Source organism: Eriocheir sinensis, unplaced genomic scaffold (genome assembly GCF_024679095.1).
Source record: "Eriocheir sinensis breed Jianghai 21 unplaced genomic scaffold, ASM2467909v1 Scaffold26, whole genome shotgun sequence".
Lineage (NCBI taxonomy): Eukaryota > Metazoa > Arthropoda > Malacostraca > Decapoda > Varunidae > Eriocheir > Eriocheir sinensis.
In genome coordinates, this window is record NW_026111565.1 from 489,292 (window position 1) to 511,204 (window position 21,913).

General features: G+C 42.6%; 1 long non-coding RNA gene across 3 annotated transcripts in view; it reads right to left on the minus strand.

Moving 5' to 3' along the window:
• The window catches only part of LOC126991321 (uncharacterized), a 50,434-nt gene that overhangs the window by 11,720 nt on the left and 16,801 nt on the right, over window positions 1-21,913 (minus strand). Inside the window, exon 3 of one of the 3 annotated variants that reach the window (XR_007745405.1) lies at window positions 5,131-5,236. The exons of the other annotated variants lie outside the window; for them this stretch is intronic. This is a non-coding gene — a long non-coding RNA (uncharacterized LOC126991321). Of the gene's footprint in view, window positions 1-5,130; window positions 5,237-21,913 lie in introns of those variants that run through there. 3 annotated transcript variants of the gene reach the window in all.

Here is a 21,913-nt window from a genome sequence, read left to right on the forward strand (position 1 = left end):
GCTTTACAGTCTGCTCACTTCAGGACGGTAAGGAGTCAGTTTGTCGCATGACGTCACACATTAGGCTTCCTCCTGCCCGGGCCACGAGTGGAAACTGTTTGTGTGCGTACATAGCTTAACTATTGCCATTACTTCTTTTTTTTCGGTGTCGCAGACGCCGATCAACAGATTACCTATCTTCTAAATGTTGTTGTTGTTATTTTCTTCAAGTTGTTTTCCTGGCTTACCTATGCATTGTAGACATGACACTGTATAATAACATTTGTTAGCCCTGATGATCCCTACAACATAGCATTACAAAAAATCAGCTTTTTTTTTTTTACGTCTTGGCCTGTGGTGCCGGTAGGCCTTCATAGTAGGGCCTAATGGGCTGCCCCAGCCCGTTGTGGTCCAGGCAAGTATTTACAGTGGCGCCATCTTTACTTTTCAGCATTCTCCATTTTAGACCCCGAGTTGCATAATAGAAATTGTTGGGTGTGTTGGAGGGTCATGTGACGCCGATCATCTAGTACAGTTTTTGTGCTATTAACACTTGTTATTTACTACTTTTATTTTCATAATCATTAGTATTTCTATTACTATGATGAACTTTTCTAATTAAACCATTTATTATTATTATACATATATATATATATATATATATATATATATATATATATATATATATATATATATATATATATATATATATATATATATATCTATATTTATTGATCTCTCTCTCTCTCTCTCTCTCTCTCTCTCTGTATCACACACACACACACACACACACACACACACAAAACACACACACACACACACACACACACACACACACACACACACACACACACACACACACACACACACACACACACACACACACACACTATTTCTAGGTTTATTTCAAGTTTGTAATTTTAGAATGCTCTCCTTATATAATATGTATATTTTCAGCTCTCAAGCTGCTTATTGCTAAATAAATTGCATATTATTATTATTACACACACACACACACACACACACACACACACACACACACACACACACACACACACACACACACACACACACACACACACACACACACACACACACACACACACACACACACACACACACACACACACACACACACACACACACACACACATTATAATATGTACATTTTCAGCCTAACGACTGCTATCTCCGAAATAAACCGATTATTATTATTATTATTATTATTATTATTATTATTATTATTATTATTATTATTATTATTATTATTATTATTATTACACATATACGGAGCGGTATTTATCTGGCTCTCGATAAAGAGATTCGGTGACTGGGTCATTATGTCAGGTGGGTCGAGGTTATGCAACTGCAACAAGTAGGGTCGTTAGGTAACGTAGCACACAGGAGCGTAGGGTGGCAGGCAGCCAACTGCTAAAAAATTGCCAAAACACTCGCGCTGATTCCGTGTCGAGCAGCACACGTTTAACTGTCATTCAGCATTCGCTCTAGTGAAGGATTCGCCGGGAAGCTATCGTATAGCTGCTGTGCAGTTGTCGGACTGCTGTTATAAAGATAATTTTTTTTATTTCCTGCCCGATCACTGCACAAGTGCTGCCCAACCTATCAAAAAAGCTGCACGTTAGCTGGAGGATCACTGCGAGTGCTGCACGGTGCCTGAAACACTCCTCCCCGATCTTTGACAAGGTCGCCGACCACGCAGATGGCTGCCCAAAAAATAAGCCCAGCGCCTATTTTTCGTGCTCCTTGCCGAGTCACTGTCCAACAGTCGTGGTGCACGGATTTTTCCATCGACGGCTAGAAGATGTGCTATAAATAGGCAACAACGTAAAAAAAAAAATAAAAAAAAAATTCTATAGTAGGGGGACCAGAACTGAACTGCATAATCGAGATGAGGTCTAACTAGTGCTTAGTCCTTTAACATCTGTTCGGGAACAGTGAGTAGCGGGCCTTTTTTTTCTTTTTTTCTTTACGCCCTTGAACTGTCTCCTTAGCTGTAATAAAAATAAAGTAAAGTTTGAGGATCACTTCAGCGCTCCTATTGCTTACTCTCCTTGAGAAGAAACCAAGTACTTTGTTTGCCCGATTTTTATCCTGAATGCATTGAGCCCTAGGACGGAGGTCAGCGCTCACTAAGACTCCCAAGTCTCTCTCACGCCCAGACCTGCTTAGAGGAGTGCGATTTAAGGAGTAATTGTGTGAGGGGTTATTCCTACCTACACTCAGAATGCTACAACTCCCGACATTGAATTCCATCTGCCACTTCCCCGCCCAATCATATAGTCTGTCAAGCTCATCCTGGAGAGCGCGAGCGTCCCTGTCTGATTGGATTACTCTACCGATCTTGGTATCATCTGCGAACTTGCTGATATCACTGCTAATTCCTGTGTCCAAGTCATTGATGTAAATAATAAAGAGCAGAGGACCCAGTACCGACCCTTGTGGGACGCTACTCGTAACACTGCGCCATTCAGATTTTTTACCATTGATTTGTACTCTCTGCTTCCTACCACTAAGCCACGCCCTGATCCAGTTCAAAACTTTCCCATCTATGCCGTGAGCCTGTAATTTTAGTAATAGCCGGTGATGGGGAGCTTTGTCGAACGCTTTACTGAAATCTAAATACAATACGTCATAGTTTTCATCTCGGTCAACCGCCTCGACTACTTTGGTGTAGAAGGACAACAGGCTAGTTAGGCAAGACCTAACCTTTGTGAATCCATGCTGTGAATCATGAATTAAACTATGCTTCTCTAGATGGTCCCGAATGCTCCCGGCTATAATTGACTCCAACATCTTTCCTACAACTGATGTTAAGCTAATTGGGCGATAATTTGAGGTGGCTGACTTGTCTCCCTTTTTTAAAATCGGCGTCACATTAGCTACTTCCCATTGATTGGGCACATACCCAGAATTTACCGACATCTTAAAGATATCGGTAAGCGGGCCACTGAGGACTTCCTTGCACTCTTTCAGCACCCTTGGGAATACTTCGTGTGGGCCCGGCGATTTGTTTTTCTTCAACCTACTAAACTCATCCTGGACTACTTGCCTAGTGGTGATCACATCCCTCAACTTGTCGTTCCCTTCGCCCTCATATCCATGAACTCTCTCCGGAATGGTTGTTAGAGAGAGGAAATAGTCATTCATCATTTGGCTCATATCTTCTTCATTCTCAACGAGCTCAACTGTGTTAGTTTTCAGCGGTCCAATTTTGTCCCTTGTTTTCGTTCTGTACAATGTGAAGAAGCCCTTGGGATCGCTCTTGGCCTCGTTGGCTACCCTAATCGCATAATTTCTTTGTGCTAGGCGGGTGTTCCTCTTCACCGACCTGGCTAGCTCAACATACCTACCCCTGAGGTGGGTTTCTCCGTTCTTTATTTTCCTATACATTCCTCTCTTTAAGCCTATCTCATGCTTAAGTCTGCGGGTCATCCATTTGGGGTCGTTATTTTCCTTCCTACGTGCTTGGTAAGGGATATGCACACGCCGACTCTGGCCTGGCAGCAATATGCCGCCACCTCGGGACTACTATATGAACGCTGAGGCCCGGGACGAGATAAGGTGTCGAATTATCTTGACCATCATTTGTAGCTTTTTTTCGTAGATGCTTATCCGTAGGCACAGGATCATGCTCATTATCATACATAAGAGTGCGTGTGGGAGGGGGGGGGGAGGGTGCGTGTGGCAAGGGAAACGTACGCCAAGATTCTTAGGTTGTCGTCAAGAAAGTAGATGTATGATATTATAAATTAGTTAAATGGTTGAGAGAAAGCTTATAGGGAACTGTTTCTGGCACACTGATATCGTTGAAATTGGTCTCAAAGGAAGGGCCAAGGAAGGGAGAGCTTCTAATATAGGCCCTTATATACCTTGAAAAAACATCCTTTCCTTCATTCCAACCACACTGATATCGTTGAAACTGGTCTCGAGGGGAGGACCTAGGAAGGGGGAGCTTCTAAAATGGGCCCTTACACCTAAAGAAAATCCTTCATCCTTCTCTTCATTCCATCCTTCCCTTCATCCTTATCCACTTTTCCCTACCAAGGATGCCACGCAGTCACGCCTGACACGCCGCCCACCCTTGCAACCCATCCTAACCCGCCTCCTCTTCCTTGCCCTTCGCCTCCCCCTACGGCTCCCTCTCATTCATGCCCGTGTAAGCTCATTAAGCAGCCTCTGTGATTGGATACAACCGCGGCATTAACTTGGAGTAAGAAGGAAAAGATGACACACTAAGAAAGAAAGACCCTGGGAAAGTCTGGAGAATGGGTAAATATAAAGAAGAGTAGAAAGAATAAGAAGAAGAAGAGAGAGAGAGAGAGAGAGAGAGAGAGAGAGAGAGAGAGAGAGAGAGAGAGAGATAATACACACACACACACACACACACACACACACACACACACACACAAAGGGAGAGAGAGGGAGAGGAGGAGAGTGAGAAAGATAAAAAGAACACACACACACACACACACACACACACACACACACACACACACACACACACACACACACACACAGAGTATTCCACCATGCAATACATAGACAAAACGCTTATAAGGGAACTATTGGGCAGTTTGATCTTAAGTCACTTCGTTTCTCCGTCCCCTTTCTCCCTTCTACTTTTTCATCCAGTTCTCATCTCCTCCCTTCCACCCTCCCGCTGCTGCCTATACGGACTCTTTTCCCTCTTCCTTATGTCTTCCCTATTCTGATTTATAGAACCGACCTGAGAAATACGAGGGTGATGTAAGCGGACCTAACGTTCAGAAAACGTAACTTGGATCAACCACGATATATAACCTAACACAACGCACGACAAATCAATACGAAACCCCCAATTGCGTAAAATAAAACACACGCACACACACACACACACACACACACACACACACACACACACACACAGAGTATTCCACCATGCAATACATAGACAAAACGCTTATAAGGGAACTGTTGGGCAGTCTGATCTTAAGACACTTCGTTTCTCCGTCCCCTTTATCCCTTCTACTTTTTTTTTTTTTTAGGAAGGAATATAACATGTAACGTAACTTGGATCAACCACGATACATAACCTAACACAACGCACGATAAATCAATACGAAACCCCCAAATGCGTAGAAAGCAGAAAAAAGCCACTCGCGCACGCCCTACGAGAACACAGAAAAAGCTGAAAAAACAAGTCCCATGGCACATTACCTGAACCTATTGGCATGCACGGGAGAGACCTGCACGTTACCTGTGGGAGAGAAAGGAAGCATGTTAGCAGCCATATAGTAGAGGTTTATTATAAGAAATATTACTATTGCCATTACTATTATTGTAGATTCTAGGAGGGAATATAAAATGTGAGCGATAATATTTACTTTTATAGATATGCCGCTACATTTTATAAGTGGTTGTAGCAGTAGCAGTAGTAGTAGTAGTAGTAGTAGTAGTAGTAGTAGTAGTAGTAGTAGTAGTAGTAGTAGTAGTAGTAGTAGTAGTAGTAGTAGTAGTAGTAGTAGTAGTAGTAGTAGTAGTAGTAGTAGTAGTAGTTGTGGTAGTAGTGGTGGTGGTGGTGATGGCTGTGGTGGTGGTGGCTGTGGTGGTGGTGGTGATGGTGGTGGTGGTGGTGGTGGTGGTGGTGGAGGTGGTGGTGGTGGTGGTGGTGGTGGTGGTGGTGGTGGCGGTGGTGGTGGTGGTGGTGGTGGTGGTGGTGGTGGTGGTGGTGGTGGTGGCGGTGTTGGTGGTAGTATATGTATATATATATATATATATATATATATATATATCTATATATATATATATATATATATATATATATATATATATATATATATATATATATATATATATATATATATTTATATCTATATTGTATGTCTGTCTCTATCTATCCATCCATCCATCCATCCATCCATCCATCCATCCATCCATCCATCCATCCATCCATCCATCCATCCATCCATCCATCCATCTATCTATCTATCTATCTATCTATCTATCTATCTATCTATCTATCTATCTATCTATCTATCTACATATATATATTTCTCTCTCTCTCTCTCTCTCTCTCTCTCTCTCTCTCTCTCTCTCTCTCTCTCTCTCTCTCTCTCTCTCTCTCTCTCTCTCTCTCTCTCTATTCAATATGTCCTTGCGACGTATTCAATATGTCCTTGCGACAAGGCATTGTCCCTTCAGATTGGAAAAAGGCTAACGTGACACCGATTTTTAAGAAAGGAGACAAAAAAGTACCAGGTAATTACAGGCCCATTAGTCTAACTTCGGTTGTAGGTAAGCTACTTGAGGGCATAATTAGAGACAAAATTGTGAGTTACCTGGAAAGCCACTCATTAATTGGGGACTCACAACATGGCTTCCGAAACAAAAGATCCTGCCTATCAAATCTATTAACCTTTTATAACGACCTCTTCACTGTTTATGACGTAACCAAATCACTGGACGTAGTCTATCTTGATTTCCAGAAAGCGTTTGATAAAGTCCCGCATCATAAATTACTTTACAAATTAAAGCAAATAGGTATTGACGGTCAGGTAAACCAATGGATCGCAAATTGGTTGAGCACAAGACGGCAAAGACTGGTGATAGATGGATTTAACTCTAGAGTGTTCGCCTGCCACTAATGGTGTCCCTCAGGGCTCAGTTCTTGGCCCAGTGCTCTTCATTATTTACATCAACGACGTGGATGTTGGACTCAATAACCGCATTAGTAAATTTGCAGACGACACAAAGATTGGTAACTCGGTTCTCACTGACGAAGACAGGCAAAGCCTCCAAGAGGATTTGCACAAAATTTCAACTTGGTCGGATAGATGGAGATGCCCTTTAACGTAGACAAGTGAAAGGACAAACAAGTTGCAACCAGGAATAAGAAGTTCGATTAAGAAATTCTCTGCGTTAAACTCAAAAGCGTTCAATGCGTCAAGGACTTGTGTGTCAAAATCGCGTCAAACCTCAAATTCTCACAGCAATGCATCGATGCAGCAAATAAAGCGAACAGAATGTTGGGCTTCATTAAAAGAAACTTTTTATTTAAGAATAAAGATGTAATACTCCCGCTCTACAACAGTTTAGTCAGACCCCACTTGGAATATGCGGTACAGTTTGGGTCTCCCCACCATGCAAAGGATATTGCTAAATTAGAAGGTGTTCAGCGTCGGGCAACGAAAATTATCCCTTCCTTGCGTAACAAATCCTACGAAGAAAGGCTTTCTACCCTTAACATGTTCTCTCTTGAGAAACGTCGCCTCCGAGGAAAACTGATCGAATGTTTTAAAATACTTAATGGTTTCACGAATGTAGACAGATCAACATTGTTTATGATCGATGACACTTTGCGCACGAGGAACAATGGCGTAAAACTCAGATGTAGACAAGTAAATTCAGACTGCACCAAATTTTTCTTCACCAACGTTGTAGTGCGAGAATGGAATAAGCTCCCATCATCAGTGGTCCAGTGTAACACGATTGACTCCTTCAAAAATAAGCTCGACCGTCACTTCCTTCAACTTAATATCAACTAGAGTAGAAATGCAACGTTTTGGAGTCTTCTGATTAATGTAAAATCACTTAGGTTTAAGGACAGACCACCAAGTCTGGACCATGGGGTCTTTGTGGTCTGATTTTCTATGTAAATCTATGTAAATATATCTCTCTCTCTCTCTCTCTCTCTCTCTCTCTCTCTCTCTCTCTCTCTCTCTCTCTCTCTCTCTCTCTCTCTCTCTCTCTCTCTCTCTCTCTCTCTCTCTCTCCATATATATATATATATATATATATATATATATATATATATATATATATATATATATATATATATATATATATATATATATATATATGTGTGTGTGTGTGTGTGTGTGTGTGTGTGTGTGTGTGTGTGTGTGTGTGTGACTGACAGTCTGCAAATTTGGTCATTTTGCAATATGCCCGGCCATGTCTGAAGAAATCAAATTCGTGGTCACTTTGCAAAATGACATAAATATCAGGGCATTTTGCAAAAGGATCAAGGTTTCTCACTTTTTCGAAATCACAAGTATTATCGTTGGTCACTTTGTAAAAAGTCCAAATAGCAAGTAGCCAGTCAGAAAAAAAAGGCTAGTAAATGATAAAAGGAAGTGAACGTATAATAAAACAAGTTCATTCATTCCTAGAAAATACATCAAACCTTAACCCAGTAGCAGAGACGGGCCAAATTTGTGGCTTTACCGTGTACCAGCAACGGGCCACATTTTAGCCATGATATAAACCCCCAAAATAGATGATGGATAAACTGATCACAAATGCGTTGATATATATTTTGTAGTGGTGTGTGAGACCGATGATTTTTTCTCATTTATTCGCTTAGAGGGGCCTTTAATAAAGAAACATGATCCCCGCAGCTACCGGGTTAAAAAGTATTTAGGATTTACTAATTTTTTGGAAATACATCAAAGCTTAAAGAGTATTTAGCAAGTAGCTAGTTGAAAGAAGGGCGAGTAAATGTTAAAAGGAAGTGAACGTAAAATACATCTAAAAAAATACATTAGAAAATACATTAACCTAAAAAAGTTTGTTTATTCAGCCTACAGAAAATGGTCTTATATCCTTAAGCGGGTATGTGCCTATGTGTGCGTGTGTGTACGTGTGCGTGTGTGTGTGTGTGTGTGTGTGTGTGTGTGTGTGTGTGTGTGTGTGTGTGTGTGTGTGTGTGTGTGTGTGTGTGTGTGTGTGTCGGACTTGTTAGCGAAAGAGGCACTACATTTGCACCTGCTGTTTCATAAAACAGTTTTTAAACACCTTTAGCGTTCGGCCATACATGACTTAGTGCAAGAGCATTTAGCGAATCCCTGACCTTGTCCCATGGATTCTGCAATGGCTACTTCCCGCCGGCTTACTTTACGCTCCTGTACTATATCATTTATTGAAAGGAATTTTTCTAGACACAAAGTAAATTGGTTGCGAGTTTATACCTGTTTAAGCAGGCCGTGCTTTGTATTAAGCTTTTACGTGCTATTGCCCAACGCCTAAACACAACGGCATTTACATTAGGAATCTCTGAACGTCCGCGGTCAACTAATGGAACAGGAAACATCACAGTGTTCACTGCGTGGACTGGTTTAAATCTCCTCTCAAAATTATATATAATTTTTTTAGCTTGTATCTGTTGTTCTATGTTGGACTTCATTTGATCAGTATGGAGTATGCATCTCACGTATGGGGAGCCTCCACTCACACAGCTCTTCACGACAGAGTGGAGTCTAAGGCTCTTCGTCTCATCAGCTCTCCTCCTCTTACTGACAGCCTTCTACCTCTTAAATTCCGCCGCCATGTTGCCTCTCTTTCTATCTTTTATCGATATTGTCATGCTGACTGCTCTTCTAAACTTGCTAACTGCATGCCTCCCCCTCCCGCTGCACACGACTCTCTACTGAAGCTTATCTCTATACTGTCCAAACCCCTTATGCAAGAGTTAACCAGCATCTCCATTCTTTCATCCCCTTCACTGGTAAACTCTGGAACAGCCTTCCTTCGTCTGTATTTCCTGCAGCCTGTGACTTGACATCTTTCAAGAAGAGTGTATCAAGACACCTCTCCACCCGAAATTGATCTCTCTTTTGGGTATTCTTTACTTTTTACTTCTGTGGGAGCGGCGAGTAGCGGCTTTTTTTGGGGAGGAGACTCTTTTCGTTGCCCTTGAACCGCATCCTTTGATGCAAAAAAAAAAAAAAAATGAATACTGCGATTTCGATTGCAGATGGAACAGATCACAGGCTCATCAGCATCTTCATTCATCACAGACCACGGAGTAAAAGAGTGACACGGGTTCCCACACACCTTGCGCACACTTGAACCAAAGTCGCTTTTACCACAGGAGATGCAGTTAATGACAGCGGATGGTTCTCCTGCTCTTCAGCACCTGTCTCTTCCTCGTCTGTATCGGTGTCCTCATTGACAACACCTAGTGCTTCTGCAAGCTGCTCCTCCGTCTGCATACCGTCCATGACTTCCTCTGGTACAAAAGATGAGTCAACACAAAGACGAGTTTTCTTTCCATACACGGCCTCGTATGGAGTCCTCAAAGATCTCACCACCAAGGATTTATGCCCACTCCCACCGATCGACGACACGCTCGACGCTTTGGTGGGATCCAAATGATTTTCAACACTAGATATGAAGTCTGGTATCACCAAGTCAAAATGGCGGAGCAGGACAAAGATTAAAAATTCTTCTCCTACGGTCAAGGCCTGTGGCAGTTTAAGGTCATGCCCTTTGGCGTGTGCAACGCACCTGCCACGCTCGAGCGGTTGATGGAGAGGGTGCTGGAGGGACTTCACTGTAAGACGGCACTCATCTACCTCGACGACGTGATTGTCTTTGGCCAGACCTTCGAGCAGGAGATGGAAAGGCTATCAGAGGTTTTCGCCCGGTTTAGAGCTGTACACCTTAAGCTCAGCCCAAAGAAATGCTGCCTATTCCAAAAGTAGGTCCAATACTTGGGACACATCGTGAGCGAGGCTGGAGTACGCACTGATCCTGAGAAGGTGGCTGCGGTAAGGGACTGGCCGACACCCACCAACGTGAGGGAGCTGCGGAGCTTCCTCGGGCTGTGCTCATATTACCGCAGGTTTGTGAAAGGCTTCGCTACGATTGCTGCACCACTGCACCTCCTGACGAAGAAGGGGCGCAAGTTTGAGTGGACAGCGGAAACTCAGGTTTGTTGGGACCCAGAATATGGACAAACAGAAGACGACCATAGCAGCACAGTTAATTAATAGTGACCCCAATCAGAGGCAAATACCGAGTGGAGATATGGAGACAAGAATTGTAAATATGATAGGAGAGGGAAGGAAAGCAATTAGTCAGATATACAAAGTTGTAAACATCTGATAAGCACTAACACTACTGAGAGGTTATGGAAAATACCCAGACCCACATACAGAAAACAGATACCCAGTAGGCGTGGTCAGGAAGTGTGGATAACCATTCAAGAGGACTCTAACATGTCACGTGCGGTGTGACGAAATGCTATAAGCGAATAACTGAAAAGAGAAGTCACTGTGGGAGTGTCTTAAGAGTGAAATCACAAATAGTAGGAGAAGTAAACAATATAACATAATGAGCGAGCCAACGGTTGTTGACAGGAAGTATTGGCTACTGGTTATGTAGAAAATGAAGGCGTGTCAAAGATGTAGTTCCGCCTCAAGCAAGGAAAAATGTGACCTAGACAACAGTGATATGGGCAGACCGAGCCTTGCACTCGCTTCAAGCAGACTTGCTACTCACTCAGCTGAGAATGGCTGTTGTGATCTTAATCGTGAGTAGAAATTCGAGAATCTAAGGGAAACCGACTGTTTTGTCCTGGAGATTATAATGTAGGAGATGTGTTGTAGGATTGTGAGTGGGACAGGATTGTGATTATTTGTTTGCGATGTAAAGCAAAGGTAGAAACCACTGGGTGTGGTATAATTTGGTGCTTCCGTGAAATTGTAGTAGATTATACTATAGGAATGTGTTATTGTGATGTAAGCAGAAAGAAACAAACCACTGCCTGTGGAATGACGAGTGTTATTATTATTGGCAACAACTGAGCACAAATTGTAGTATTATGTTTAAAGACATGTCGTTTGTCATATGTTGTATCCATCGTTGAATATGCCAGCGTTATGATCGTCTGAGCATAGAATATTGCGTAAGGCAATTACTTTCATTTAATTTTAAATAAATGTATATTTTCTTTTTCCCTTGTTTATCCCCGAACACCAGTCTCCAATAACAACTTAAGCCGGATCACGCTACCAGGGATACGAGACGGTGAGATCATTTATGGAGTAATTAATGAGTGATAAAGAGTTGTTTTAATACAAGTTGATGCAAATAAATTAAAAATTAAAATTAAAATACAAGAAAAGAAGGATCCAAAGGTTGCCTTTGAGAAGGAGGCAAGAAGGTCCTCATTAACTCGCCTGTACTCACCCAGACCCCTCTAAGCCTTTTATACTGGACTGTGATGCCAGTGATGAGGGATTGGTGGAGTGATGTCCCAAGCATGAGCCCACATGGAACAGGTTGTGGCCTACTTAACCAAGAAGCTCACCCCAGCCGAGAAAAACTATTGCGTGACCCGGAAAGAACTCCTGGCAGTAGTCAGGAGCCTTGACTTTGTCCATGATTACCTGTACGGTACAACCTTCACCATCCGCACGGATCACGCTGCATTGCGGTGGCTGAAGTCATTGAAAAACCCTGAGGGCCAGCTTGCTCGCTGGATAGGTAATCTAGAGCAGCATCACTACACTATTGTGCACCGATCTGGGCTAACACACGGTAATGCGGACAGCTTGAGCCGGCGCCCCTGCCTACCTGAGTGTCAACATTGCTTCCAGAGGGAAGGCGTCCGAAATATGTTCCGCCGCACTACAGTGGAACAGACAGCGGAGGTGCCATGGGAAGACTTGGGAAAGCTGCAGCGGGAGGACCGAGACCTGCGACCAATTATGGAGTGGCTGAGTCATTCTTTAACGCGACCTGGGTGGGAGGTTATCTCGAGAGAAAGCCCTACCACCAAGAATTATTGGACTCAGTGGGACACTCTACAGATGGACAACTGGGGTGTTACAGCGACGCTGGGTCTCTCATGATGGCCTTGACCATTACTGGTCCACGGTGCTACCTGTGAAGTCCCGGGAAGGCGTCCTGAAAAAAATGCACGACAGCATCACCAGCGGACACCTTGGGGTAAAGAAGACACTTAGTCGCCTGCGCCAAAGGTTCTACTGGGATGGCATGAGGAAGGATGTGGAAGAATGGTGTCACGCGTGTGAGGTGTGCAGTGCAAAGAAGGGCCCCAAGAAGCGTCACCGTGCCCCATCGCAGCTATACCAGGTTGGAGCCCCAATGGAACGGGTAGCAGTTGATATAGCAGGACCCTTGCCTCTGACGACGAACGGAAATAGGTACATCTGCGTCGCAATGGACTACTTCACCAAGTGGCCGGAAGCCTACACCATCCCTGACCAGGAAGCCGTTACCATCGCTAAGGTATTGGTGGAGGTTTTCTGTCGTTTCGGTGTGCCTAACGAGCTCCATTCCGACCAGGGAAAGAATTTTGAGTCAACAGTCCTTGCTGAGTGCTACAAGCTTCTGGGTATCAAGAAGACCCAGCACCCTCTGCACCCACAGTCAGATGGAATAGTGGAGAGGTTTAACTGGACGTTGGACCAGGAGCTGGCCAAGCAGTGCAATAATGACCAGTCTTCATGTGATCAGAAGCTGCCTGCGCTCCTCATGGCCTACAGGTCTGCCACCCACGAGACTACGGGACATTCGCCGGTAAAGCTGATGTTTGGACATGGCCGGTGGACCTACTGAGAGGAAGGCCTCCTCGGGGAAGGCCTCCCATGGGACGCCTCCAGTTTTGCCCGTCAGCTAGAGGAACGGCTGGAAGAGGTGCACCATCAAGTCCGTGGTGCCTTGAAGTTCTCCAGGGAGGCCGGTTACAGTATGAGGGCAAGCCACCTAACTTCAACGAAGGACACCAAGTCTGGCTTTACAACCCGTGTAATGTGTATATTATAATGTACATGTGAGTGTGTGGCTGTGTGTTTAAGCACAGGCTCAGTGCCTTTGCCAGGATGTTATGGAGCACGTCAGAGCTGATGGCCGTGGGAACACATGCTGAGTTACCGCAAGAATCACCAAATGATGACTTTCATCAACAGTCATCAACCGGAACCACACCCTTCCGGACGATCTAACAAGCAAATAAAACGAGCGAGCAACGCGAAGACGGGGAGAAGACGAGAGAAGACAGCGGGCAGCGGGCGGGCGAGTGGTGCTCGCCGGCCCAGGCACCTTGGTGTGGCTGGCTGGTGTGCGTGCGACTCGCTCACGTAAACTGTAAACCTAATGTACAACTGTTAATATAGTTGAAATTACATTTTGTCTTGGTATTGCCCTGTGAGAGAGAGAACTAAAGTGAACTAAAGTGAACTTATAACGGCTACCGCTCGGCCAACTAAAAGGCTATTGTGTTATCTCATCTACTACAATCAACGTGTGAAAGCAGGCAGCGGTACACCGGACCTGACGTGAGATAGCAGTTCGCGCCTTAAACGTTATATATAACACTTAACACAAACAGCGTTAAAAGGAGCCTAAAAGTTGATAACAAAACTGGTAACACCCGCAGAGGAAGAAAGAACAGTCTCCGAAGTTACAAAGCCCCTTGGATGGCCCTTATACTGTGCTAGTACGCCTCTCCGACGTGACCTACAGAATCCGGAGAACGGAAAGGACCAAGTCGAAAGTTGTCCACGTCAACCGGCTATGGAGGTACCTCGGTCCGGGAACCTACACCTGGGACAACTACAAACACCCAGCACCCGATGAAAACGCAAGGGACGTCCAGGACCGAGAGGAGGTCGACGTCGACATAGGTTTTCTGGAGCTTTCAGACGAGGGAGATAACCTCCCGGCTTCGGCAGATGTTTCAGGGACATCCCAAGAAGCGGACGACGACGAGGCGCACCAGGAGACAGACGCACAGGAGGCAGAGGACAGAAGACAGAAACAACGCAGGCGTCCACGGCGATGCGACGATTATTATGTTTTGATTAATTTTCTTATGTTTGTATATAGGTAAGTGTGTGATCGGGACGATCACACTTAAGAGGGGGAGGTAGTGTTGAACTGAAGCTCCCCCCGAGGTTTATGGGCTTCTGGAAGACTCCGGGAGAAGCAAAGGGGGCGGGGAGAGGGGCTCGCCCGCGCCCCGCGGGATGCGGTCAGGCTCACAAAGGAACACAAAGGAAGAACAAACAACAGCAGACCTGCTGGTCCTTACGAGGTTGTTTGTGACAAGCTACACTAACTATCTAATCAAAGGTGGAAGATGAAGGACAGCAAAGGCGAAGGCTCCTCCTCACCCCCCCATCCCTCCTGCCAAAGCTGGCAGGAAAGGAAAAAGAACCATGCAGCATGGAAAAACTGCATGGAATTTATGTAGGAAAGAGGAAAGAACTACCATTACTGCTACCATTAACCGGGCGATAAAAGCGGACAAGGACACCAGTATTCGAAAGAACTTAACGTTATTACGACAATGAGTAATATCTAAGTTGCTGGTTGGATTCAAAACACTTGTCTAATCTATTCTTGAAGGCCGTAACTGTTGTACTATCAACGACATCACAAGGTAGAGAGCTCCAAACATTAACAACTCGATTGAAGAAGAAGTGTTTAGCCTCGTGCGACGAGAATCTTTTACCACTTATCTTCAAATTGTGATTTCTTCTTGTTCTATTTGATCGATCAATTGTAAAGTAATCTTCCGCATTAATATCACTGAATCCTTTGAACATTTTAAACACTTCTATTAGATCGCCTCGCATTCTTCGTTTTGATAGGCTGAATAAATTTACTTCTTTAAGCCTTTGTTCATATGACAAATTTCTCAACCTAGGAATCATCTTTGTTACTCTTCGTTGGACCCGTTCCAACTTTTCTATGTCTTTTCTGTAGTAGGGAAACCAAAACTGTACACAGTACTCTAGACGGGGTCGAACCAACGAATTATACAGTTTTAATATTACTTTTTCCGATTTATTATTAAAGACTCGTCCGATGAAGCCAACCAATTTGTTTTCAGTTTTAACTACCTCTGAACAATGCTGACCGGGCTTTAAATCGCTTGATATAGTGATTCCAAGATCCTTTTCTTTACTTACTGCAGAAAGTTGTTGGCCATTCATTACGTACCGAACGCGATTGTTATTTTTTCCGATGTGCTACACTTTACATTTATCAACGTTAAATTTCATTTGCCATTGATTGGCCCAACGTGCAAGTCGATCTATATCTGATTGTAAAGCTTCTTCATCGAGTGTCGCAGTTACTTTACTAGCAATTTTTGTGTCATCAGCAAATTTTGATACTTTGCAAGTGAGCCCATCATCGATATCATTAACATAAATTAAGAAGAGCATGGGGCCAAGCACTGATCCTTGAGGTACGGCGCTTTTGACATCGAGCCAGTTAGATGTAACACCGTTTAGAACTACTCTCTGTTTCCGCTCAGAGAGCCAGTCCGCAAGCCAATTGTGAATGTTACCCGAGATATCGTGCGCCAGTAGTTTGCTGAGCAATCGTTGGTGGGGGACCTTATCAAATGCCTTTTGAAAATCCAGATATATGATATCTACTAATCTGCTTTCATCGAACACCTCAAAAATATAGTGAAAAAAATCAAGTAATTTAGTCAAACACGAGCGTTTACTACGGAAGCCATGTTGCGAATTATTTATAATATTATTTTCTTCGAAGAATTTCACCATATTGTCGCGAATGATAGTCTCCATTAGCTTACAAACAATAGATGTCAGGCTAATTGGTCGATAGTTTCCTGGATGAGACTTGTCCCCCTTTTTGAAAATTGGTGTGACATTTGCAAGTTTCCAATCCGACGGAACTTTTCCAGCTGTTAAAGATTTGTTGAATATGATGGAGAGCGGTTTACAAATTTGATGTTTGATTTCTTTTAAGACCCTAGGGGTAATTTTGTCTGGACCAGGAGCTTTGCTTACTTTAATCTTTTCAATTGTGCGTAAAATGTCACTTTCTACGATGAGCACGCCACTTAACATCTTTTCGGTCCTTCTAACCTCCGGCGGTTGAGGTGATAAACAATCTTCGTCGGTAAATACGGATGCGAAAAAGTTATTTAGGATTGTAGCCATTTCATTTTCATCGTTCGTGTGGTTACCATTTTCATTAGCAAGCGGTCCGATACCACAAGTGAGTGACTTTTTATTATTTACATAGCTGAAAAATTCTTTAGGATTAGATTTACTTGTTTCCGCTATATATTCTTCAAGATTTTTCTTGCTTCGTTTTATTAATTTCTTGGTTTCGCGGCGAATTCTGCCCAACTCTAGTTTGTCAGCCTCGCTCTGAGATGATATGTACCTACTGTATACGCGTTTTTTAAGAGATAGGCTATTTTGAATTTCGTTATTCCACCATTTGGGTTTCTTCTTAGAAGCTGAACGTCTGTTACGATAGGGTACGCATATGCTTATGGCATTGTTCAATATTGTGGTGAAGGCCCCCCAAGATTTATCAATATCTGTTTCCGCCGTGATTTCAGTCCAGTCAGAATTATTTAGAATTGATCGGAGTTTTACGAAATTCGCTCTCTGATAATCAGGCACCTTTTCTTTACTAGGAGTTACTTTACTTTCTTTCATATTGATGCTGAATGTCATTGTTCGGTGATCGCTAGAACTAAAAATTGGACCAACATTTACTTCGCTAACTAGATCAGCAGTCGTTGAAAAGATAAGGTCAAGTATATTATTTTCCCGAGTCGGTTCTTGAACGTGTTGATGTAAATCACTTTCTAGTAAATTTGTGTACAGGTCGAGCCCTGTATGACAGTTCAACGGTTCACCCCATCTTTTCACTGGCAAGTTAAAGTCCCCAACAATTACTGCCTCGCAACTGCTACTTGTTTCTAATAATAATTCACTTAATGCGTGGTCGATATCAAGAGTCTGCCTTGGCGGTCTGTAGATAAGTCCAATTACTATTTTACGAGATTTATTTTTAATTTCAATGAAGACCGTGTTTACATTGGTTATAATATCTGTTTTCACGGATACTGGATGGAGAGAGTTGTGGATATAAAAGATAACGCCTCCACTCTGTCTGTTCTCTCTTTCATGACTAAAAATGGTATAACCCGGTAATCTATATTCCGCAATGAAATCTCTATTTGAAGTGTCTATCCAAGATTCTGTGACTCCGATGATGTGATAATGATTTGTAGCTGCGAGGACTTCTAAGTCTTCAAATTTGTTACGTAGGCTACGAGCGTTTACATAGCAAGCTTTAATGTGATTCGAGTCGGGAGTTTTTCGGGTTGAGTGCACCCTTACGGTGGAGCTGCTGGTGTTCTCGCCTCCGCGTTTTTTGGCTTTCGAAGAGCCACTTGGTCACAGAGCAGCCTCCCGAAACGGGCTGCTCCAACAGGGTTTAAGTGAATGCCATCAGGAAGGAACAAGTCTGAATCGTAGTAAAAATTGTTCCACAATTTAGCGAACTGGACGTTTTCTTGTGAGCAAAGGGACTGAAGTCTGTTGTTTGTGCTGAAGGCCTTACTGTAAAAGCTAGACTCGGCACCGACTCTCGGGAGGATTCCTGAGATTATGATGTTACTGGCGGGAAGTGTTGGCAACTCGACCAGATTTTTGCTAAATGTTCATTCGTGTATGATTGAATAAACTGTAATGTTCTAGACTGTACTGTTCGGTATACATATATATGTATATATATATATATATATATATATATATATATTTATATATATATATATATATATATATATATATATATATATATATATATATATATATATATATATATATATATATATATATATATATATATATATATATATATATATATATATATATATATATATATATATATATATATATATATATATATATATATATATATATATATATATATATATATATATATATATATATATATATATATATACATATATATAAAGCGCACCAACCTTAATGACCGTTGCCCGTGGGCGTGGGCGTGTCAGTGTCCCGAGATCAAGTGAAGGAGGAGGAAGTGCACGACGACACACGAGTGGAATGACGAAATGCTTTGGGTTTCATCAACAAACAACTGACCAAGGTAAGAACAATATTGTGGTCGTCTTTCTAAACGTTATTATGAGATTTATGATAATAGAGGAGTTGCAACATTGAGCGTATCTTTTGTAATACAATGTACCCAGCAGCCTTCCTTAGCCCCCCATCCCCCCACCTCGCCCCTCAGCTGTGTCCTGGCCCTTCTACCCTCCTAGTTCAGCACCCCACCAGTTTATTATAGCATCACCACTCTGCCCACGACTGTGTGCTGTATGAGAGGTACGTAAATGTACTTTGTTCTCTACTCCGGAAATACGTCTTAATTTTAATTAAGTTTTTTTCAGGAGCAGGCTATTAGTTTAAAGTATACTTTTATGAGATAGCCTACTGATATATTCACTTGTGCTTTATGTCGTCCGGCGTCCAATGTTAAAATGCTTATATTTATAATGCTTAAAACATATAGCAGTAATGAGTAGGTATAACATTATCTAGTTATCGAAGTATACACAAGCTATAGGCGCACCTAACATCATCATAGCTGGTCCAGGATTCAGGACGTTTCCTAAGGTAGAGGAGGTAGTGTTACATATAATTCTATTTCGTAAAAAATCCTTATAATCAAAAACTAACTAAAATTATAAGTATTCTTTTTCTTGAACGCAACACTGAATAAACAACAGAACAATAATATGAAAATACGTATAGCACCGTTGCCAGATTCTCGTACTCAGAGCATAGTATTACCCGGTTTCTGAAGCCTAACTGTTGCCAAGAGACATTAGAATCAATTTTTTTTTCGATAACTATAAGTTAGTATCGTTATTGGAGCCCAGAAGATATTTCGGGGGCAGGAGGTCGAGAAATATAATCGGCTGAGTACGACGATCTGGCAGCTGTCTGTAGCCCAAGGCAGAAGGGCCCGTTATTTTGTGGGTATCAGATACCTTAAATAGCATAGTTTTACTGCACAAAGCAGCTCATGTCACTAATGGGAAACCTCTGCAAGCGATGCAGGAGGAAAAGGTTCTTGGAGTCACTATCAGCAGTGACCTGAAACACGCGAATCACTGTAAAAAAACCCTTCAACAAAGCCAATACTATGCTCGGGCTCATAGCGAGGAACTTCGAGTGTAAAACGCCAGACGTGATGCTAGCCTTGTATAATTCCATGGTAAGACCGCACTTCGAATATGCAGTACAGTTCTGGTCTCCTAATTACAGAAAGGACATTGATTTATTGGAAAGGATTCAACGAGGCGCCACAAAGATGATTCCAACCTTAAGGGCTCAACCGTACGAGGAACGACTCAAGCGACTCAATCTCTTTACATTGGAGAAAAGGCGCCTGCGAGGGGGTATGATTCAAGTCTTCAAGTATCTGAAAAACTTCAATAACTTCGATTACTCCTAATTCTTTGAACTGCAAACCAACCTAAGAACTAGAAATAACGGCTTGCCCATTCAGTCGAGTCGATGTAACACAGACATCGGAAGGAGTTTCTTTTCAAATCGAGTCATTCGTCACTGGAACAATCTTCCTTCAGAAGTAGTAAATGCGAATACCATCAACTCCTTCAAATATAGAATCGACCGTCATTTCGCTGCGTCAGGAGTGAAGTGAATACTGAGGTACATGTTTTCAGACAGACTGCAGCAAGACCTCAACCTATATTCATATAATTCTCCCCCACAATCTAGATTGCAAGTAGCGTAAGTCAATCGTAGAGTAAAGCAACAGTTAATGTCAGCATGACAGGTGGAGTGAGGTGTGGGTGCAGTAAGGTGACAGGTTACTTGTGCCGTGCCTAGTACCGCCGGTAAAACAAGGATCAAGCCTCCACCTCTCCACCTCTCCACCCCTGAAACTACACCTCACCCACCGTGAGTATTAGGGGGGATTCTGGGGCTGCCCTGTGTAGGCCACTTGTCCTCTCCCAGTCTCCCTGTATTTCTATGTTCTTGTATCTGTTCCTCAATATCGAGGTGCTTTTCATCTCCTCAATGTTGAGGTGCTTTCATCTGCTCCCCAGGCCCCAAGTGGCTGTCGAGCAGATTAAATCACCAAAGCGGGCAACCACGTAATGAGCCAATAGGCTTTCTGTTGCCTGCATTTCCATGTTTATTGTGACTTCGTGAGCTTTCATATTTATCTTTTTGTGTATATTTCATGGAAGCAAAACTTCAATTACTAGTTTAATTTTACCAGTGACAAGAATTTGTGACTGTTTTTCACAATAGAATTTCACTCTAATAAGTGAATCAGACCCCACAGAAATATTACCAGTGTGTGTATGAATGAGTACAGAGATAAGCACATACTTTGATTTAACTCTAGGATGTCTCGTGGATCATTAATAAATGAAAACAAAATATCCGGATAGGCCACTCACTAGCCCGCTACCTATAATGGCCCCCAAAACAGTCCCTCCGCCAAGTTTGTACCCCACATTTTGGTGATGTTAGGTGTGCAAATTCATTGCCGGTAGAAAATTCTCTCTCTCTCTCTCTCTCTCTCTCTCTCTCTCTCTCTCTCTCTCTCTCTCTCTCTCTCTCTCTCTCTCTCTCTCTCTCTCTCTCTCTCTCTCTCTCTCTCTCTCTCTCTCTCTCATACACACACACATACACACACACACACACACACACACCTGATTAGGCTAGCTTTCCACATTTTTACTCATCCCGTAGCATTTCCATATTTCTATTTTTCCAATATTTAAACGTGGGAGATGATGTGTGTGTGTGTGTGTGTGTGTGTGTGTGTGTGTGTGTGTGTGTGTGTGTGTGTGAGAGAGAGAGAGAGAGAGAGAGAGAGAGAGAGAGAGAGGAGCAGGCTACCAATAACTGTGTATTTAGCGATATAGCAGCCTACTGTTTTACTTATTTATTTATTTTTTTGTTCCTTTTTTTCTCATTGCCCTTATTTTGTCGTAATGTTTCTTATTTTCTCACTTGGCTATATTCCAGGCTACTGGAAAGTGGTTGTGAGAATGTATTTAGCTACATAATATTCGTATGTGACTGTTTTACAGTAGTGATGACGGTGTTGACCTGGGACACACCCAACGTTTCTGAGTGGCTTACAAGAACTATTTAAAGGGTTACAAAAATATATTCATGTTTTTTGTAGGTAAGTACTTTGCACCTGAGTTGATGTAAAACGAATAATTATTAATTCATAGATATTGAGAAACAAATCAAATATAGCAATTATATCTAATTATTTTTTTGCACCAGGATATAATTGCGTGATATGCTAACCA